Source organism: Anoplolepis gracilipes, chromosome 2, assembly GCF_047496725.1.
Source record: "Anoplolepis gracilipes chromosome 2, ASM4749672v1, whole genome shotgun sequence".
Taxonomy (NCBI): Eukaryota; Metazoa; Arthropoda; class Insecta; order Hymenoptera; family Formicidae; genus Anoplolepis; species Anoplolepis gracilipes.
In genome coordinates, this window is record NC_132971.1 from 4,332,213 (window position 1) to 4,346,930 (window position 14,718).

General features: G+C 31.6%; 1 protein-coding gene across 1 annotated transcript in view; it reads right to left on the bottom strand.

Annotated features, from left to right (window-relative positions):
• LOC140676354 (uncharacterized) overlaps nt 1-7,713 on the bottom strand; it is a 71,448-nt gene extending 63,735 nt beyond the window's left edge. Inside the window, exon 1 of the mRNA XM_072911318.1 lies at nt 7,493-7,713. The gene's annotated coding sequence lies outside the window, so the exon portion shown is untranslated. The remainder of the gene's footprint in view (nt 1-7,492) is intronic.
• Between the last annotated feature and the right edge of the window lie 7,005 nt (nt 7,714-14,718).

The window sequence follows — 14,718 nt, forward strand, 5'->3', positions numbered from 1 at the left end:
TCCAACATTTGCGCGTGATATATTTTTACCTATTAATAAAAAAGATATAGCTAAAAGCTAAAAATTTACCTTTAGAGATGTAAAGAAAATTGTTAAGAAATGAATGAAAAATTTGATCATTGAAGAATTAAAAAAGATAGAATTCGATATAAAATATTGATTATAATATCTAGATAAAAGAAAAACTAAAAATTATTTCTAATTGCTCCGAGAAACTTTATTATTACCCCCCCCCCATTGTTAAAATATTTAAACTCTACGTTTTTGACTCTACGCAAATATTATAATCGATATTCAGATAAATTGCGGAAGTTGATTCAATAATGAAGGCTCATGGACCGATAACGGCCGAGAAATAATTAAAGGGCAACACTGTCGTTAGGTGTTCACAAGTGTTGGTTTACTAAACTGAATTAACACTCGCGTTCGTGTTGCATGTATAAGATGAAATCGTTAGAGGGATACGTGCCGTATACGGAATCCTCATTAGCGGAACGTTCACCGTAATTTCGAGGTTTATCTATTACAGCCGAGTATCCAGAATAGAGAAGGGAGACGCGAGACGAGCATTATTTCGGGAAACGAGGTGTTTCGGAAAAACTGTTTAAAATAAAGCTAAGTTTCAATAAGCGCATTTGTCGCCGCGAGTGGATGACTAAATTTATCTCACACGGACATTTTTCCATCTTTCTTTCGTTTTATAACAAAGTAATACAATGTTCAATTAGGATATTATTATTAAGTCCAGATTCTTCTTTTTTGGAAATTTTAAGATTCACATCTGTAGTCTTTTGAGTTATCAATATGATTCTGAATTTAGAGAGGAATTATGTAATTTAAAAGATAATTTATTTTCAAAAAATATTTTTTTCTCGATTTAAAATAGAAAAATATTTATCAAGTCAAGTGAGAAAAAGACCGGCTCGATGCAATGTTAATTTCCTTTAAAAGGCGTCTCGTGAGATAACTTCTAAAAGGGGATTAGTATAACTTCGTCATGTTCGGCATCGTTGTCGCCGAGATGCATCCGCTAAAGAGGAGCACCGTGACGAAACTTTCGTCGACTTAAATAACTGCGGCATGATTAACGAGCCGTCTCGAAATATAAGCAATCGACTCACCGGACTTAATGTTCGAGAAGGATGCTGACGCGCGCTAAGATGTGGAATTTAATTTCGCGGGAATAACGAGAGCGAGTTGCAATTACAGCGAAGGGATTAATTGAGCGTAAAAGCACTCTCTCTCTCTTCTCTCTTTGTTCTCTCTCTCTCTCTCTTTCTCTGTTTCTCTCAGACTCGGGGCTGACATCTTTGACGACATTCTTTCGCGTAGAAGTTTACGTTCTTGAGATTGCGCATACCTGTTAGAATGTTGGTTATTTCACATTTTCGCAAGCTATTTCGCGAGTTAAAAAGCACGTTTTATATGTGGCATTTGAATGATAATGTTTACTTCTTGTTCGTAAAAAAAATTATATATAATATTGTTTCAAAAATATTTGTTTCAATATTGCAGCGTCTCTCACATATTATATTTATTAGTAAATATAATAAAATAGATCTGTCAAACTTCTAAAATCGTACATAAGATTGTATAAAAGAAAAAATTGAACTCTTAAATCTTTACAGAAATGAATCATCATTCTTAATCTTCCAATTCGTTTTAAATTATTTAATTTTTATAAGAGATACATTCTATTTCGACTGTTTTTCCTGACAAAATATTATTTCTGTTATATCTGTACATCTTTCTTCTTTGTTTATTTTTCTGCTCTCATTGTCAGCTGTATCTTCCCATCGAGAAGGTATAATGCTGACATTAATTGGTTACGGCCTTTTTGTCGAGAACTACCCTTGGCTGAGCCATGCTCATTTGCCGCAAATGGTACTCTCTAATTGACGACACGAACGAGAACTCTTTATCTTCGAAAAATTATCTTCAGCGTAAGTTAAGCCAATTGTACGTCTTTTGATAAAATTTGACATTAAAGCATTAAACTGTGACAAAGATGATCCATAATTAGTTTTCCAGTTAATTGTTTGTTTGACGAGCGCAATTGAAGTCTGCACAATCTGCGCTAAAAGGCACATGACAAGAAAGGAGTATTAGATTATAGTTATGAATTCTGAGAATATATTATATTTCTATTCAAAAGATTATAAAATTATAGTTATGAATTCTGAAAATATATTATATTCATAACTATGATTTTATAATCTTCTAAATAGAATTGCCAGTGGAAAAAACAAAAAAATTACAAAGATTATACTTTTCTAGACGTATATAGATATAAAATATATCTTTGCACACGTTCTTTTATAAACTATATTGTGTTGCGAGGAAAAGAGATGAATTTATTATATGGTAATATAATATGTCGTAATCAAGTAAAATTCTGGTGAATTTTTGATTATGTAAAAGGTACAATGTCCAACGTGACGGCAAAAATATGAAATCTCAGTCTAGTTAGCGCATAAAATACTCCGCTCACGTATTCTTTCCTGCACCAGTTTCTTTCGGACGTTGAGGCATGCGTTCTTTAAAATGTAGGTGACATCGTAGCTCGTATACTTCGTTTAATCGTATTGGACACTCCCTCAAGAAAAGGACCTCGTTAAGAATTTATTTTTTGTGCTCGATATCACATTTCACCAGTGAATATCACGGTTTATACGGTGGATAAAGTATAATATGGAGATAACCTCACGTATTATCAATCTTTATTATTATTAAATTCTTTATATATTATATCAAAGAAGCGTGTATAGTTCCACGTAAAGAGTCGATATAGAAACGTGCAATTTTTTCTCTCATACCCTCAATTTTATCGAAAGAATAAAAATTAAATGTACGTACCATGTAGTTAAAAAAAACTCGCTTGTGTGTGTACATTTGTTTTTTTCCCTTTAATTTTATTATTTTCTTATTTTTGTTTTTAAATTAAACAAAAGTAATTTTAAAATTTAACGAATAACTTTTATCGATTATAATTTTGCGCGACGTAATGCTTCTCGAATTACTAGATTTAATTTTCTTTTCGCGAAACTATTTGCTATTTTAAATGATATTTTATATGTTTATGATTCCCGTTGTACATTCGAGGGCAATTAAGTTACGGCATGTCCGGTACGCGCGCGTGTTGGCTAAGGACTCGACTCGATGCGGCACTCGAAATTTTCAGTGTTCATCGATGCGTCGCGTCGGCTCGATTCGCCTGACCGTCTCTCACGAGGTACTTGTTGAATACTCGAAACAGAAATTCGATATGCAGCTGTCACACGGACTTTGAGCAACAACAACTTGCTCGACGACGATGTGTGGTATAAAGTTATTTTCAGACATTCTAAATTGACAAAAGTCGATGCTCTTACATAAAGATAGAGAAAATGCAAGCACAGATAACAATACTGTATGAAAAAAACATTATACATTTAAAATTGTTTTAAAAATAATGTAGAGGAACGATAAATCGGACAAGCATCGGATAGCTGACAATGAGTATAGGTTTGGTTGAATATGCGTTGATTTGTTCTACTGAAATTTTCAGAAAAGAATGTAAAACGAATCTGGAAACACGAATCTTTTACGAACAATTTTTATTTAAATTTGTATTAACTGCTTTAACAAGAGGAAAATAGATGCCCTTTGAAAGAATATTAATTAAAAAAAACCTAAAAGAATATTAATTAAAAAAATCATGTAATCACTTATTATATTATATCGAATAAAGTGATAAAAATTAGAAGAAATAAAAACCTGTTCTTATTTTAGAGTTTATGCATGATACAATAATATTAAAGATGACATATAAATTTTATAGATTCATATAAAATCTGTAAAAACAAAATCTATGTAACAGTTAAATTTTATATGAAAATACTTTCATGAGCTTTTTCGTTGTTTAGCGAGATAAGAAAAATTATTCGCATCACATTGATCTACCTTATGGTTCGTATTAATGGGTGGTGTAAATACAAATTATGTAATATGGAAGGCATTTATGAAATGGCGACGCTCCCAAGTTTGCGGCCCATATGGTTTAGTTGCAAGGTACTCGTTGTCGATTCAGAGAATTCACTCGCCGTGGATGGCGATTATGATTACCATAAATATTGCGGAATTCTCTATCTCTGTGTCTCTGCCTCTCTTTCTTTCTCTTTCTTTCTCTTTTAAGTTAATAACCGGTATCACTCTCATATTCGTTTGCTGAAATATCAATATTCATGCGAATATGCAGGTATCTTTTGTGAGAAGAGCGAAAATATTAGCATGACTAAAGCGTGACATCGAAACTTCATGAATAGCTTTTTAATATCGTTACCGTGTAATCGATTAGGATCTGCTTCCTAAACGGTGACAATTTCTTCGCGAGAACGTTTTGTCATCGATAGTCGTGGCCTAATTCACGGCAACGGCATATTTTTTTATGCGAAATGTATAGCCACTAGCTTCCTAGGGAAATCTCATCTCTTGCAAGTTTTAACTAAAGTTTACGACAAATAAGTGCAGCGTAGACGAGCGAAGTTTCAAGTGACGGATAACGATGATGAATGATCTATATGTTTCTGAAAAATAGAGCTCTTTATCCGTATAAAGTTTTGTTTGAACAACTGTCGTTCTTGATCGGCACTAATCTTTCTTAAGCAAAGTTCTCGCGAGGCAACATATCATTCTTTATTAGTAATATAATATGTCTTAGAATAATTTTTCATACAAATATACAGCAATTTTAAATAATATTGTTTCAAACATTAATGTAAAGTGAAATAAAAACGACGAATTTTAAATAAAATTCTTATTGCTACGAGTATCTATAAAATTTAATATTATCTCGCGATAATTATAAATTGGAGATAAATCTTGTATTACTGCTCGCATATAGTGAAATATTTATTAAAATATTTATTCGTATGATTTCGTTTGACTACGTCGTTGACCAACCAGATTGGAAAATAAATTAATAAAGCAAACATATTTTCTTTTTAAATATAATATTAAATCACATTCTGCACATATATGAAAATATCAAAAAGTTACATCACATAATTTAAATTTTTGTGTGGTTATAATAATATGTATATTAATTTACAGAAGTCAATTTATTAAACTTTTACTTTATTCGTCAATTGCACAGAAAAAATATAGTCACACTATTAAAAATATATCGACACATATATACATTTATATTATATATATATATATATATATATATATATATATCTACAGATAATTATAGATACTATTCGCGTTTAACGCGTTTTTTCACAAGATCGGATAATCTGAATGCTCTTTTCTCAGAACAATCGATATTCATTTTTGCCTCAATAAGAATTATCATCGTTCAAATAGCTATTATTACTTGAGTGCTCTCGCATCGAATACTCATCTGCGCTGCTGAATAATCGTGAAAAAGCGCAAGTATTTCACGCTATTAAAGTCCTTGGAGAAGGACTTATAATTAGTAAAAGGACCTCCCTCCCCCCTTATAGAAAACCTTGGCATGCATTCATTCGAAAACCGGTATCCCATGGAAACGTATTTTTTAAAGAGCTATTCTAGATCTTTATTAGCCTATTAGAGAGCTACGATGCTCTTTACAAACATAGTATTTTTCTGAAATATCAAAGAGAGAGAGAGAGAGAGAGAGAGAGAATATAACTCTTCTTTTTCTTTTTCTATATCAATCATAAATTTTTAAAAACCATGTATTTTTATTACATTTGCGTATAAAATCAATCAATTAATTGCATATGTAAATAATTTTCATATATCAAGTGATCCAAAAATTATTTTCAATTTTAATAACAAAAATTCATTATTGTAAGAAAAATCAATTGTATCATTATAAAATCAAATATTCTAAAAGTATTTGTATTATATTATATTGCTATTATATAATTATATCATACAGTTATATATGCATTATGTATGCATTATATTACATTATTGAAATAATTAAAATTTTTTGCGAGATGTTAAAATACATATAAATTTTTCTTAAAAAAAATTAATCTATCGTGGAAATTAATCTTAGCAATTCTGGCATTGTATACTTTATATCTGTGACACTATTGGCAAGCTGCCAAGTATTCATAATGAAAAATTCCATTTTCCTCGAAAGCAATGTATTTTGAAAAAAATAGTGTCATTATTCATCGATATTTCAATACAGATTATTTTGCGTACGCGTATGAGATATTAAAATTTTATTGCAATTAACACATTTTCTCACAATCAGTAAAATTACATGATTGCGGATTCTGTTTCGACCATCACGTCAAGCCGCAAAGCGGTAATATTTCAACATAAACTGTATTTTACAAATATAGAAATATGGTATGATTAATAAATATAAAGATATCCGTGAACTTTATTAGATCTGACTTATTGTATTTTTTTCGAAGAAGCTCCGCGTTTCATACCTTTAAATTATTTCAAGCGTTGAGTTCATTACAAGGTCATAAATTTTTACAAATATTATTGGAAATAGTACTGATAAACTAATATTTGAACAAATTTATTTTCGATTCGTTCAAGAAGAATTAATTTAGCGAGGTTGGTGAGTTATTTACTTTCCAATAATACCAAGTTAAATATAGCGTATATATTCGATTGTCCTATGAAATGTCGCCGATGATTTTATGAGAGTACATCATTTTTTTTTCAAACTACGATGATTTCATTTATATCAAAAAATAATAGAGGATTCTAATAATTTAACAATAACGAAACGAGAGAAACTTTTCATTTCGAGCTATAATTAAATTTTGAATAACAATTAAAGTAAAACAATGTTCAATTTTAAGAAACTAATAGTTTTTATTAATTTTAATCATCGAAAAATAATATATATCCTTAACTTTTTATAACAATTTTTAAATATAAAAATAAAATATTTTTTATTAAATTATATCTTTTAAGAAATTTAAACATGAATTGTCGACAATTATTATTCTCAATAATTAAGAAAATTGCAATTAAAATTCTAATTAAAAGAACACAAAAAAAGAAAAAAAAAGAAAAAACGAAAAAGAAATAGAGAAAGAGACAGTTAGAAATTTTATATATATGTAACTATTAGTAACTTTTTTCAATGTTTTTGCGACCATTCAGAGAGATAAAACGATCGACCATTACATTGCTACTCAAGATAGCTATGTATGTGAATTTCACCAATTAATTCAACGAGACACGAAAATAACAAATACTTATTAAGACCATCACGGTCAATTTGAGTCGATCGATTAAATTTGATCATCATCGATTATTCGACGATATAAATCGATGTGCAATAAGGCGCAAAACGTTGCTGTAATGCGATGCAACAGGAAATCCACCGCGGAACTCAGTATTCCGTCATGGGGAAACAGCATCATATTATGAATTACCGAATGAGGAATACGAAGCGCTTCGAGCTTATCTTTTTTATTTCGTAACCTCGAGAAATTCGAGGGTACCACGAAAGAAAGAAAAATGGATGGATAACGCGTACCTGTTACGCCGCCGTGGCGCCTTCGACGACGTCGCGATGTCCCTTTGTGGACCTCTCCGCGGTTACGACGGCCGTCCGTCGTGCTTTATCTTCGTTCGTTAATGTAACAGGTGAGGATTTCTCCCGGTCCCCTTCCGATCGAGTGGAACACACCTGTACCGGATTTGAACTACTAGCGCGCGCGCTATCAACGAGACCGAAAGACGCGAATGGCTCGCGTCGCGACGCCGCTCTGACAGCTCTCGTCGACGTCGACCCGGCCGTAGCAGGCTACCTCGCACCCTCTCTCCTGGCCATCCGCCACCACCATTCCCAGCTGCGTAGTCCGACGCGCAAGCGTGGCCGCAGGTGCGGGGGAACGCGCGCTCCCTCACGGACACCTTTACGCACCTTGCGAAACGAGGTAAGCACCGTCATGTAGGTGTCACGACCTCGGATGTCGCAGGTAAATCTGCAAACAGGTAGTGCGTCGCTGAGCTGGACGAATCGTCCGACTCTGTGATGTCTTTCAGTTGTTTACAAAATTCGGTACGAATTGAATAATAGGTGTGTGTAAAGAGGATCAACAATAATTTGGAATAAAAAATTATATTTGATAATTTGATAATTTTGTAAAATATAAAATGCGTGTATAATATTTAATTTTATATAAATATTTAAAAATAGGTATTAAAAGAAAGAGAAAAAGATATATATTCACAATACATAATAATACAACTACAACTTTTACTTATAACCATAATTATTATACTTGTCTAAATAAGCAATTATGCGTATTTATAAATATTTTTGCGCTTTTTTATATCTATATAAAAAAATTTACTTTAAAATCTCTCTGGCAGTTTTACACAGAAAGTAGCAAAAATATTATTTCCAAAGATGTATTTTTTAAAAAACTTCATTTTTTTCTAATAATATTTTCTTATAATCAATATTTTTGAAAAAATATCTCTCTCTTACCCGTATATAAATTACTATATTACATAATATATACATATAATATAATTGTTGATATAAGTTTATTAAAAATTTTTCTTCTGAAAACATATCTTATAATATATTACTGTATTGATGTAATTGAAAATGTTAGAATTAAAATTATAATAATCTCGTGCTATAATAAAAAACAGTATGTCGCATTAATTCAACTTCTAAAATTAAAAAAAAAAAGAGTAAGTTACATATTTTGTCAAAACTGGACCTACTCGCTTTCGAAGCAAGCAATTTCTTTCACCGGGGTGAGTTCTAAAAATAACTCAATGCAAGGGAGATATCCAATGTCGCCACGACTTTTCACCCCTTCCAGCGCAGAGAGACCTTCGTGGAAATATAAATAGATCGCCAACCGACGACTTTGCGTGGAGGAGGATGTATATACCGGACATTGAGATTTATATAACGAAGTGGCACCACGCACCCATGCGTAGGTGTGCACCCCTAAGCGTTTTGTCGTCACCCTACACATCCTATGTCGTCGACATGCGTCACGTAGAAACACGAAACAATGCAATTTCCGTTCTTCCAATTTCGTTGTCTATCAAAAACCACTTGCCCTCGTGGAAAGTAACGCGCCGTGAAATTGTTACAGAGTTACCGAAACCGATACTGCCAAAAAGCCGGGTTTCGTTTGTGAGTGTTGACATTTTTTAGAGTCTCTTTGCATTCACGTTTGATCTTTTATTTCGTTATTGGACTCAATTCTATATAGCTCAGTATAGTTCAAATAACTTAATTTGTTATATTATTTATGTATTATATAAGTTTTGAATTTTTTTTTAAATTATTAATTATCTTAAAAAAAAATTTTTTTGAGATATAAAATTTAAGTAAAATTATTAATAATTTTCGTGATTTTTTTAGATTAGAGAAAATTTTTATATTATATTAGATAAAAGTAGATTAAATCATCGTTGCACCGAATTTTTTATTTATTCAATAAAATTATTGATTAATTAATGTTTATTTATTGAAATAATTATTTGAGTAATTGTTAATGCATTTTCCTAGATCCTAGATGAAAATAAAAAACGAGTACAAATAACTACTGCTACTACTGTAACACAATGCTTTTATTGCGATTACTCTTGTTAGAAAGTTACACGAAAATATCTTGGGTGAGAAGTAATTTTGAACCATTACTCGTTCGCATTATGTGTACCGTACTAATGAAATTCCAGCGTACGAAATCGCGTTAGGTAGTCAAGGAAGAAGTAGATAAAGACAGCCTTTTGCCACGCGCGGTTCGTTTGGATTTGTACGGTTAAAGTGGATTTCCCGGACACATCGTCCCAAGTATCCTTTTGGGGTCGGCAGGATTCCCGCAGATGTTGTAGAAAGAGGATGGGAGAGAAAGTTGGGAGGATTTGCCGCGATGGTTGTAACTTTCGTCCATGATTGATACAGTCGGTATCATCCGATTATCTTATTCGTTTGCAATTAAATCTCTTTAATTAAAGCCGCGATCAAAGCCATCCTAGTTACATCGAAGTAAAAGGAAAGATTGTATTTTCCCCAGTTTTCAGCTGAAAAATGCCATAAATTTAAACGAGGTGTTGATATTACACGTCGTTCTAAAAAGCGGAAATTCTCATTAACGAAAAATATCCTTCCTTTCCTCTATCAGGTTCATCGCAGATATTTCAGAGAAAACTTTTGGCACAATTCCAATCTAAAATTGCGCAAATCTGTAAAAAATTTTGCCATGTCCACTAATACTCAATATAATTTATTTTTTGCTTGTAATCGCCGTAAACAAATATTTTGTCCACTTAAAAAGTATTTATCTTTTTTTAAGAGTGATAATTAAATATTTAACATTAAATGTGTGAGAAAAAATATAACGGTTTATATTATTAAATTCATAGGCCAAATGTGAAACGATGTGGAACTTATAAATTGACTTGGGAACTTGAAAAATAAAAATAATTGAAACAATATGTCAATGATTCTGACGGTAGCATTAAGGTGATATAAGGATTGATGAGGATATTTTTCGATGGGGATTTTTTTCTCTCAAGCGAGAGGATCTTAATAGAAATAGAAAAATAATCATTTATTTGATTGATAAGAAATCACATGTGTATAGGAAAGTAACATAATTTTCTTACAAGCTTGTCACTGCGTTGCAACAAATGTTCATTTTATGATAAATGTCTAGTTTATATAACAGTTGCTTTCTTAATGACAGAAAGAGAAGGAGAAAAGACACGGACATTCTAGAGATCTGGTACGCGGATTCGCAGCTGCATTTCTTCCCACAATGTTAATAAATCCGCAAGGATAAAGATAACATCGTGCATAGAAAATACGATGCTGTTAAGCTTTATCTCTTTAAAGCCTATGTCAGGCAGTACTGCCATCGTGTTTATCCTAAACAGCTTGTTTTCGAGTATTCGCACCTTGTAAATCATACCCGGAATGCGGAATTTTGTTAGTGACACCTATTCCATAACGTTACTCTCTTTCTCCGTTACTCTTTCGCGAATAAAAAAAATTCTTAGCAATATAATTTATAATTGTAGGATTATTATACAACATTATTGTAATTTAAAATTAAAATCCTTATTCAACGTACAACGTTCGTTAAACTTTAACATATAACTCTCTGTGAATATTTGTATATTTTTATTATATTATATATAATTATATAAATTGTATTTGTATTTATATATACATGTTTACAATTTTATATTAAACCTTGTTTTCAACAAGTTAGAATTCAAACAATGATAAATTAGAGTAACAAAAATTATAAATATAACAATGCTTTTGATGATATATTCCGTATTCCATCCCTTTAAAATCTTTTAATACGTCACATTTACACATAACATACTCATACACACGCGCTGCTGAAAATTTGTTTATCGTGATGAGTAAGTATTGCATGAAATATTCTACATACGTTTCATTTCGCTGCGTAAATATCGCATATGTATAAATATGCACTTTTGCGGCTCCGGAGAATTCAGTAATTTAAATAATCTTCTTTCGTTTCGTATCATTATTACGCGTAACAAAATTTCGCAATTAATAACGTTTCTGTTCTCTATATATGAGATAAAATATCAACTATTTACCTTCGAAAAATGAGCTTTGATTATATTAAACGATTTTCGTATATTTTTAACCTCGTCGTTTAATACCTTAAAAATCAATATAAACAAATTTGAATCCTAGAAAGATAAACAACAATCGGAAGCAGTAGAATTTTTCCAACATATTATTAATATAAGTTGTGTTAAAATACGTATTTCCAAATTGCCAAGCTAATTATATATACATGTTTGCTAATTTTATTTATATTAGCTAACTTGTTTATATCATTATCGTCTGGATTTTTCAAGAAAAAATTTTTTAAAGACACTTGTTTCGAAATTTATTGTGATGAGTATTATAGAAGTCCATTCTGTGTTTCCGCGAAAGAGAAGGAGGGGAAGAAAGATATCGTTACAAAAAACTTTATTATAAAAATAAAAGAAAATTAATTCTGATATATAGTCGCATTATTTGAAACATGAATTGTGTGCGCTCGTGTGGTTTCATTGTAGATAAAATTCTTCGAACCGTGCATATCGATAAACTTTCAAATATCAAAATTCCCTTTCTCTCTCCCCTTTCTTTTCTCTCTTTCTCTGTCTTTCTCTCCCAATTTCTATCGTCATTTCTCTGTATATTAGCTATCGAACAGTACTAGTCTTTCTGATGTTTATCGGTTTCAAAGAAAACCTTCACATACGTTGACCTAGTCGTCAATATTACGGTCCTTCGATATTTGAAAGAGGTCATTGTATCGCGTCTTTGACTCTGGGAAATCGTTCAGATTTCTTGTTCAAAATCCTCCGTTTTTTCACTGATCAATCAAGGCTTCAATTCCGTCATATTATCATTTTTCAGTAATACACCGCTTCAGGAAATTTAATTTTTTTGTGAGAAAATATTTCAAATTATTGCAAAGAACAAGAGCTAATAAAAATTCCGAATAAAGTTGTTCCCTGATTCCTATGAATTCCTAATTTGCAAAGTCGAGGTTTAACTTTATCGTCGAATATTTCTCGTTTTGAACTTTTGAGTGAGAAAATACGACAGATACATTTATTCACATCACGTGTAACGTAAAGGACACTCGATTTTCCGCTTTTCGAGAACGCGAACTTCAACCTCGTGACGCTCACGTCCTAATCTAACGTTTACAGTAAAGGTTGACCAGAGAAGAAAGAAAGAAAATCGACTCGAGATGAGCATTTTATTTCTTATAGTCCTCCGTTAGAAGGCTTTTGTGTGTCTGCTCACGATTCTATTACTTTCTTTCTACAAATCTCCTTTAAGCTCTTGCAAGGCTGACCTTCCGAACCTATTTACGTCTAAGGAACGTAATCTCCAGCATGAACCATTTACGTGCAAGAATTATCTTTTCTTTTAGCTACTTTTTCAATCACTTGCATCATTTAACATTATTATCATGAATATCTTTCATAATTAGCCATTATATCATTAATTAGCCACTATGTCAAAAATTGCTTTAAGAAGCAATCTGGTGTTGCTTGTTAAAAATTGTTACGTTTTGTGGGAAACAATCTTTTCTTTTCAAAACGATTTTTGTTTTGCTTCAATAGAATTTTTTCAAGTTGTAAGTTGTTAAAGATTTAATTCTTTAAAAGCTACAATCTCTCTTCGCGATACTATCGGTCGTGGTACAGAAAGATATTTTTGATAAAAAAAATTTCGAAAAATATGACACACGTATAGCTTTCTCTTTAATAAATAATTCTTTAACTTTCTTCAGACAGAGATCATGCTTATTTTTTAATCAAAGTATGTATCAAAGTATCAAATAGAAAAATTTTCTTGTTGTTAAAAGAATAATATTAAGATCATGAAATAATAAAAAGCTTTTACTTTTTAAATTCTGACAGTTCGAATATTGTAAACTATTTTTTAATATTTTTACTTAAACAATTCTTTTTCTTAATTTTATTAAAATAACTTTCTCCCTTAACAATAAAAAAATTAATAACGTCGAACGTTTCAATAATCAAATTTCGCAATAAATGGATTTTTTTCTGAATAAAACAAATGTAACCGCATAAGTTGTTAAAAGTACGGTCACGAAATAAGCGCTCGGGTATTTTCACGAGAATAACAATTGCTATTTTCCTTCTTTCTACTTAATTCGCGAAACGCAAAGCAGACTGACGACAATGGAATGTAAGACTGTATTAACATGATTATCGTCGAAACGTGCGATAGAATCGATTAAAATCAAAAAATGTCACGATCACTTTAATCGCTAAATTTTCTACGGAGCATTCTGTCAACCGATATAAAATCCCGTTAAAAAAGATATAAAAAAGGTAAAGCATCCGGGTCCACGCAAGTACTTCAACATAATCTCTCGAAATTATGCGCACGATCTTTCCACGGGATACGTGGGAAAGGGCGATGGATAATTTTTTTTTAATGTAAAGCAGTTGCGGAGGCAATAAAAAATTGATTGAAAGTAAGATCGTCGGTTTTAAAATGCAAAATCACGGCGATCGAGTCGCAGACCCGGAAAAGCCCGAGTCCTTTCGCAAGCCTTCGGGATTTTCTTCGCAAGAATGCTCGTCCTGGAAAATTGCAATTTTGTCTATAAAGGCCGACGAAAGAAAAGCGTTATTTAAAGGATAGAATTGTAAGACTGCGAGAAATCGCATTAATAAAGACGGTGGATCTTCGTGCGAATAATTGAATTTTTTGCTGTGCAACGAGAGAGCTGGGACAAGAACTAACGCCGAATCTAAATTTTATCCTCGACTATCGTAATACAATTAAATTATTTGCAATAGATAAGTGCAAGTTATGATTACACAAAAACGTTTGTGTAAAATATAAGTTATGAATATATATCATATGTATGTAAAATTTGACATTTCTCTTTCCTTTTGTAAAATTTATTTCTGAGTATAAGCAATTAAAATAAATTACCTTTTCAAGTACTTTTCAAGACCATGTTCCTGAGAAGTCTTGACAAAAATCTAAACTTTTAGGAGCGACGGTAAACCGTCAGAACGCTTAACTTCCAAAATGCAGCTCGACGAGCACTCCATTATGCTTGAAAAATGTAAATGCACCATTAAAAGTTCAGAATAAGATGCCAGATGGTAGCAAGAACTAATGTCAACAGTTCGCCCAATATCTTTTTAAGAGAATCCTTATTGTGATTACTACCATTACGGGCCGTGTTT